This window comes from Heteronotia binoei, chromosome 1 (genome assembly GCF_032191835.1).
Source record: "Heteronotia binoei isolate CCM8104 ecotype False Entrance Well chromosome 1, APGP_CSIRO_Hbin_v1, whole genome shotgun sequence".
Classification (NCBI taxonomy): Eukaryota; Metazoa; Chordata; class Lepidosauria; order Squamata; family Gekkonidae; genus Heteronotia; species Heteronotia binoei.
The window spans coordinates 260,723,649-260,732,332 of NC_083223.1; positions in this window are offsets into that span (position 1 = coordinate 260,723,649).

Sequence of the window (8,684 nt, forward strand, 5' to 3'; positions counted from 1 at the left end):
AGCCCACTCTGCTTGGACTTGGGTAGTAGTGGTGGCCTGCAGGGTACTTTCCCCAGAAAGTTCAATGGTCTAATCCAGGGCTTTTTTTGAGCAGGAATGCACAGGTACGCAGTTCCAACTGACTTGATGTCAGGGGGTGTGGCCTGATATGCAGATGAGTTCCTGCTGGGCTTTTTCTACCCAAAAATCTACTTTAAGTCAAACCTGGAGATTATCATTGAGGGTTCCCAACCTCCAGATTGGGGCTGGAGATCTCCTGGGAAGACAGTTAATTTTTAGACTACATAGTCTACTTATTATTCTTTAATAAGGCTTTTTAAAACCATTTATTCCACTCCTCCAGGAGAAAATGGCTGCTTTGGAAGATAGACTGTACACCATTATACCCTGCGGAGGTCCCTCTCCTCCCCAAACCCCACTTTTCCGGATTCCACCCTCAAATATTTCTGAACCTGGAGTTGGCAACCAGATCAGCAGGGCTTAAGCTTGAGATGTGTGAGGAGGAACAGGGCTTCTTCTTTTTTAAAAGCAGGAACACAGTTCCAGCTGGCTTGGTGTTAGGGTGTGGCCTAATATGCAGATGAGTTCCTGCTGGGCTTTTCCCACAAAAAAGCCCTGTGTGAAACAATGGTGATGTCAGGGGTGTGGCCTAATATGCAAATGAGTCCCTGCTAGGCGTTTTTCTATAAAAAAAGCCCCGAGGAGGAATAAACCCTTTTTACCAGGAGGGCTCAGGACTTCCGGCCTGCGAGTCTGTTCCCATTCCCTGTTCCCTTTCTGTCATTTCAGAAACAAAAACAGGGGCTTTTGATTGGCTGTCTGAGACGGGCTTGTGGTGTATGTGCCAGAGCCCTGTTAGGAGAGGAATGTTGCTTGGGCCCTTCCCACCAAAGGGTTAATTTTGTAAGCACCAGCCAGAAGCCATCCAGCGCAAGCACCCAGGCGCCAGTCCATAGGGCTGTGTGATGTTTTGCATGACACACACCTGGGATGACACAAACAATCCCAGTGACCAACAGGCACACTCATCCTATTGTGGGAGGCCCACAAGGCGCCTGGCTGTTGAGTCACCCAGCAAGTGATGTTTTTGTATTGCAATAGGAGGCAAGAGGCCATCAGATCCAGGACGCAGGGAATTAGGCAACGGGAGTTCGGCTCTCCTTCCCAATTTTCTTTCCTTTGATCGATTCTGTTGGCATAGCTTTGCATATAAACACACACACACCCTCTCCTTTGATCTTTGCTATGCGCACATACTTGTCACAATTGTTTTATATGGGCGATGTGTTTTTATATAGGCTTCTGATCAGGGCTTTTTTGGTAGAAAAAGGCCAGCAGGAACGTGTTAGCATATTAGGCCACACCCCCTGATGTCACCATTGTTTTGCGCAGGTCTTTTTTTGTAGAAAAACACAGCAGGAACTGATTTGCATTTTAGGACACACACACAGATGTCGCCATTGTTTCACACAGGGCTTTTTGTAGAAGCCCAGCAGGGACTCATTTGTATATTAGGCCACACCCTCTGACACCATTGTTTCACACTGGGCTTTTGAAGAAAAAGCCCAGCAGGAACTCATTTGCATATTAAGCCACACACTCTGATGCCAAGCCAGCCAGAATTGTGTTGCTGTGTGTTGCTGTTAAAAAAAACAACCTGCTTTTGATTATACATTAAAAGCAGGGGTCCATGACATGGTGCCCGAGGGCGCCATGGCATCCGTGGACACTGTGTTGTAGGCCCCTGCATTTCATATACAATCCAGATTAACAATTAGACCAACTAGGCACTGACCTATGGGCCCTCACACCTTTAGGGGCCCCAGGCTGGCTTCCCCTCCTGGTTTCCCCCCTGCTTGCAGCCCCCCCAGCCTGAACGCGCAGCCAGCAAATGAGCTGCTCTTTGCCAAGTTTGCCTCTCTCTGCCTCTCCCCTGCAGCTTTGTCAAAGGGGCTTTTAAGAAGATGCCTGCAGGCTGCAGCTGGCGCCACAGGTGGCGGGGTGGGGGCTCCCACTCTGAGATAATTTGTGAGGGGCCCCCCAAGATTTCAACTGCCTAGGGGCCTCCACTGAATCAGATGCCCAAGTGGGGCCAGGCAGCGGTTTTGCCCTTCAAGGCTTCTGAGTGGCTATTGAAAATCTGATAGCTGCACAGCTTTTTAAAAATGTTGCTTTGACAGTAGCTGCCGCCACAGCTCAAGCACCTCCACTTTGCGACTGAAGTAAAGCTGTGGCAATCGTTTTAGGGCTGGCTCCACTTCCTGCAGCAGCTGTTTTGTGGCGGGGCCCACAGGGTCGGCCCTAGACTATCTGCCACCCTAAGCAAGAGCCAGTTTGGTGTAGTGGTTAGGTGTGCAGACTCTTATCTGGTTTGATTCCCTATTCTTCCACTTGCAGCTGCTGGAATGCCCTTGGGTCAGGCATAGCTCTTGCAGAGTTGTCCTTGAAAGGGCAGCTTCTGGGAGAGCTCTCTCAGCCCCACCTACTTCACAGGCTGTCTGTTGTAGGGGCAGGGGAAGGTAAAGTAGATTGTGACCCACTCTGAGATTCAGAGTATAGAGCTGGATATAAATCCAATATCATCATCATCTTCTCCTTCTCCTCCTCCTCCTTTTCTGGTGTCCCCCCTCCGCATTGATAACATCACTGAGTCATGTGGAGGGCACCCAATTCAGCGCCCTCAGAAGGCTGGTGCCCAAGACAATTGCCTACTTTACCAAGTGGCTGGGCTGGCCCTCGGTGCCCACCATGCTGTGTCAGAATTCCAAAGGTGCCTACAGGTTCAAAAAGGTTGGGACCCCCACATGAAAAGCTTTGCCTGGACTGCACTACGTTAGGATGGGAGGTAGGAGCCAGTACGTCACAATGCTATCCTATACAAAAATGTTCTATGCGTGCAAAAAAGCAGCATTCCATGGGAAGAAAATGGGCTGGACCATTCTTGGAGAAATGTTCACTTGTGCAAGAAGCAGGCTTTGAAGTGTAAAGATACGTCAGCCTCCCCCTGAAATCAGAAGTGGTAGAGTCCACGAAAAGATTCCCTGTAAATTTTGCTGCAATATAAACACAGAAGAGGCATCCCCTCCACTACGCAAGGAGAGAGATGGATGCATCTTTGAAGGTGGCATTTTCAGGCTGCGATTTGTGTATATACGGACAGGCCATGGATCAGTGGCAGAGTATCTGCCTGGCATGCAGAAGGTCTCAAATTCTATCACCAGCATCTCCAGTTAAAAGGATTAGGCAGTTGGAGATGTGAAAAGCATCACCCTGAGACCCTGGAGAGCTGCTGCCAGTCTGAGTACACAAAACTGACATTGGGGCTGTGGCTTAGTGGTACGCAGGGCCTCAGATTCAGCAGCTCACAGGAGCACAGCTCCTGAACCTTTCTGAGGGTTCCCCCTCTTCCTCCCCACCTACCTTGTCCATTGAATAGTAGGTACAGCTGCATAACAATCCTTGGATTAGGAGAGGGGGCAGCCAGCCAGCCCCCAGGAGATTTGCCATGCCCCCAGCAGCCCTCATTAACCCCTGGAGAAGCCTGTGCCATCCTTTCTCCACTTCTTATGTGATTTGGGGCGATGGGTGGCTTGCTGGCCTTTTGACTGGAGGAGGCGGCCCAGAAGAACCCCAGGCGAGCGAGGCCTGGTTGGATTGGCTGAATCTCTAGCCAGCCCAAGCAGGCCTCACTCGCCCGTGGGTCTCCTTTCTTGCATTGGGTTGCTTTTGGCTGCAGGAGGAGGGCATAAGCTTTGGAGTTATGCTAATGAGCTCCACCACCTATTTTTCTACAAAACGACCCCTGGTGGTACAGCATCCGCTTGGCATGCAGAAAGCCACAGGTTCGATCCCAGCCATCTCCAGTTAAAAAGAGCAAGCAGTTGGTAACGTGAAAGACTGCCAGTTGGAGTAGAGAGTGCTGCCCTTCAAGAACCAGTGTGTCAGGATTTTAAAACAAACATTTTTAAAATCTGTTGCCCGGTTAATAAACAAGCACCTTTGGTGGAAAAAATTCATTTAAAGTTTTAATCTGTGAACCTGACCTATAAAATAGGCTAAATGTTGCACTCCTGGGTTGCTTGTTTCTTTAAAAACAAAAACAAATCTAAGATAAATAATTCAGGCTTATGAGATTCAAAGGAGTCACTTAAGAGTTTGAGTAGCCCGAAACGAAAGATCCAAACTGTTCGGCACGGTTCCAAATGGTCAAGATTTGGTCACAAGCCAATAAGATAACAATAATTAAACAAAGAAGAAAACCGCCTTCTTAAAAATACATATATATTAAACCAGGGCTTTTTTTGGTAGAAAAAGCCCAGCAGGAACTCTTTTGCATATTAGGCCACTCCCCCTGACATCACCATTGTTTCGCATAGGGCTTTTTTGTAGGAAAAGCCCACCAGGGCATCATTTGCACATTAGGCCACACCCCCTGACACCAAGCCTGCTGGGACTGCGTCCCTGCTCAAAAAAAGCCCTGTATAATTAAACACTGGCGAACACGGTTTTCTCACAGGGATCATATGGAATCTGATGGCTTTTTTAAAGCAGCAACGCACAGGAACACAGTTCTGGCTGGCTAAGTGTCAGGGGGTGTGACTAATACGCAAATGAGTTTCTGCTGACCTTTTCCTACAAAAAATCCTGTGCAAAACAATGGTGCCATCAAGAGGTGTGGCCTAATATGCAAAAGAGTTCCTGGTGGACTTTTTCTACAAAAAAAAGCCCTGGGATCTGAAAGCAGTCTCTCTCTCTCTCTCTCTCTCTCTCTCTCTCTCTCTCTCTCTCTCTCTCTCGGCTTGGCTTCGCGAACGAAGATTTAAGAAGGGTGCAATAGTCCACGTCTGCTGCAGGCACGCTGGTGGCTGACAAGACCAATGCGGGACAGGCAGGTCCGGCCACAGTGGCTGCAGGGAAAAGTCTGATTTAGGGTTGGTACTGTAGCAGTGTGATTCTTCCTCAATCTCCTTTTGTCCTCAAGACCAGCTATGCGTGCGTTCTCAAAAGAAGAGACAGCCTGGTGGACGGTGTGCCTCCATGCTTTGCAATCTGAGGCTAGGTCAGACCACTGGTGATGGTTAATGCAACAGGTGCCAAGGGATTTCTTCAAGGAGTCCTTGTACCTCTTCTTTGGTGCCCCTCTATTTCGATGGCCGGTGGAGAGTTCGCCATACAGGGCAATCTTGGGAAGGCGGTGGTTTTCCATCATAGAAATATGCCCTGCCCAGTGCAGCTGCGTCTTCAACAGCAGTGCCTCGATGCTTGTAACCTCCGCCCTCTTGAGGACTTCAGTGTTGGTCACAAAGACACTCCAGTGGATGTTGAGGATGGTGCAAAGGCAGTGCTGATGAAAGCGCTCGAGGAGTCGCAGGTGATGACGGTATAAAACCCACGATTCGGAGCCGTAGATGAGGGTTGTCATCACAACCGCTTTGTAAACATTGATCTTTGTGCCTTTTTTCAGATGCTTGTTGCTCCACACTCTTTTGTGCAGTCGGCCAAATGCACGGTTTGCCTTTGCCAGCCTGTTGTCAATCTCCTTGTCGATCTTGGCATCTGAGGAGATGATGCACCCCAGGTAGCTGAACTGCTGGACTGTCTTCAGAACTGATTCACCCACAGTGATGCAGGGAGGGCGATAATCTTCCTGGGTTGCAGGCTGGTGGAGAACTTCTGTCTTCTTCAGACTAACTTCTAGGCCGAATAGCTTGGCAGCCTCTGCAAAGCAGGACGTCATATGCTGCAGAGCTGAAAGCAGTAGCAGGGTGAGAAACTGGGGTGCTGAAGGGGGGGGGGGTTGATCCCGAGACGAAGACAATGAGCCATATTTGAAGTATAAACAGCAGTGAAGGAAGGTATGGAGGCTTTCCCAGAAATACTATGTTGCCTCCTGATGATGGTGGAGGAAGGTGAATAGGACTTTGAAAGTGGCAGATTGTGCAAGAAAGAAGGGGACGTGCGATATAACCTGGAAGGCAGGGTTGTAACTCTTTTGTGGCTATAGGCCCTCCAATCTTTCCAAGGTGGTGTGTTTTCTGTAGGTGGATGTGCGAGAGAGCCAGTGTTGTGTAGTGGTTAAGTGCTTTGGACCAGTATTGGGAAGACCCAGGTTTAAATCCCCACTCGTGCCGTGGAAGTCTTGCTGGGTGACCTTGGGCTAGTCACGCACTCTCAGCCTAACCTGCCTCACAGGGTTGCTGTGTGGTAAAACGGAGGAGAGGAGAATGAACCAAGCCAATTGAGGTTCCCGCTGGGGAGAAAGGCAGGGTATAATGAACACAATAAATACTTTACATTTTTTAAAACTTCATTTACAACCTGCCTTTCTCCCCAAATGGGAACCCAAAGCAGTTTACTGTGCTGTTCCCCCATTTTCCATTTTATCTTCACAACCCTGTGAGGCAGGTAAGGCTGAGAGTGTGACTGGCTTAAGGTCACCCAGCAACCTTCCATGGCATGAGTGGTGATTTGAACCTGGCTCTCCCAGATCCTAATAGAATCATAGAGTTGGAATGGACCTCCAGGGTCATCTAGTCCAACCCCTTGCACAATGCAGGAAATTCACAAATATCTCCCCCACACACAAACACACCCAGTGACCCCTGCTCCATGCCCAGAAGATGGCAACACCTCCAGGATCTCTGGCCAAACTGGTTTGGAGAAAAACTGTTGACTGACCCCAACACTCTTAACATATTTTTTATCCAATTTAGGTGACACATCCCTGTTTTTCTCCTCTTGCTCTTTTTCCCAAAATGGGTGCCCTTTAAAGCATGGGAGTAGGGTTGCCAGGTCTGGGTTGGGAAATACTTGGAGATTTTGGGGGCTGGGGAGGGCAGAGTTTGGGGAGAGGAAGTACCTTAGCAAGGCATGATGCCCTAGAGTCCGCCCTCCAAAGTAGCCATTTTCTCCAGGGCAATTGATGTTTGGTGTAGTGGTTAAGTGTGCGGACTCTTATCTGGGAGAACCGGGTTTGATTCCCCACTCCTCCACTTGCACCTGCTGGAATGGCCTTGGGCCATAGTTCTGGCAGAGGTTGTCCTTGAAAGGGCAGCTGCTGTGAGAGCCCTCTTCAGCCCCTCCCACCTCACAGGGTGTCTGTTGTGGGGGAGGAAGGTAAAGGAGATTGTAGGCCGCTCTAAGACTGTCCTTGGAAGGGCAACTGCTGGGAGAGCCCTCTCAGTCCCACCCACCTCACAGGGTGTCTGTTGTGGGGGAGGAAGGTAAAGGAGATTGCGAGCTGCTCTGAGACTCTTCGGAGCGGAGGACGACATATAAATCAAATATCTTCATCTTGAGATCAATTGTAATAGTGAGTGAATTTCCAGGTGCCACATGGAGATTGGCAACCTTACACAAGAGGCTGTGGCTTCCTTCTCTGTGTTTCAGACCAAACATAGTTATTGTTACAGAAGGACCTCTGCGAGGGTAAGCATGCTGCCAGATCAGGCCCAAAGCCCAGCATCCTGTTTCCAATGGACAATCGTTCATGGTCTATCCCACAACAATGGATAGAGATATACTGTCCTTGAATATGGAGGTTCAGTTTAACGATCACAGCTTATTATATGTGCTCACAATATATTTCCTTCTTGTTTGTTTAACCTCACTTTAAAAGTGAGGTAAGGGATATATTGTTAGCTATAACAAAGTAAGCACGACACATTACTAGTATTGTGGGTTTGTTGTTTTGTTTTGCAGTTTAATTGGGCATAAAATAGGAGGCCTTTTACCGGCACTGAAAAAAAACCTTGCTCCTCCTGTCATTGAAGTCTCTTTGCTTCCCTCCCCAGCAGAAAAGCCTTGCGCTGAAATGTTGCTGAGGAGAGCTTTTTTCAGGCATGTAAATAAAGGAACAGGAAAAGCCACCGCTTGGTTTTTTAAAAAATTGCTCTTGCCAGTTGGGAGGGGGTAGTGGTGAACCGTTCTCCCTGACACACATGAATGAGGTGAAATAATAAACAATTGATGATAGATATTAATCATAATAATTGTGATTCTGATATGATGACTGAAACCTAATCTGATATTATGACTGAAAGCTAATCATTTTAAAACGACTACAGCGTAACTAGTCATCAGAATAGCATTTCTGACATTTATTATTATTGATTCATAATGGTGATGATGAAACATTTTGTGTATCAGTGGGATGTGAAAAGGCAAGAAAACACCACTGGGGGGAGAAAGGGGAGAAGTCCCCCCACCAGCCCCTTACAACCTGTTTCGTTGCCAACCTCCAGGTGGTAACTGGGGATCTCCGGGATTTACAACTGATCTCCAGACTACATAAATCATTTATTTATTTATTTATGCATTGATTGATTGATTTAAAACACTTATTCCGCTTCTCCTGGGGAAAATGGTCGCTTGCGGAGCATTCTACTCCAGCAAGGTCCCTCATCTCCCTAAACCTCCCCCTACCCAGCCTCCAACCTGAAAGCTTCAGGAATTTCCTAACCTGGAGTTGGCAACCCACCAACCCCCCCCCCCACCCCGTTTGTTCGGGATCGCTGCTACCCTGCCTCTTTCCAAATGAATGGAGGAGCCTGCCCGGGTCACGTGACGTCCCGCCGCGTAATATTCACCCAGCCAGCCGGGCCGCCTTCCGATTGGCTGCCGATGATGTCACCCTACAACCCTTCCTCCCCCCCCCTCCCCGTTCTGTTTCCCTCTTCTTCTCC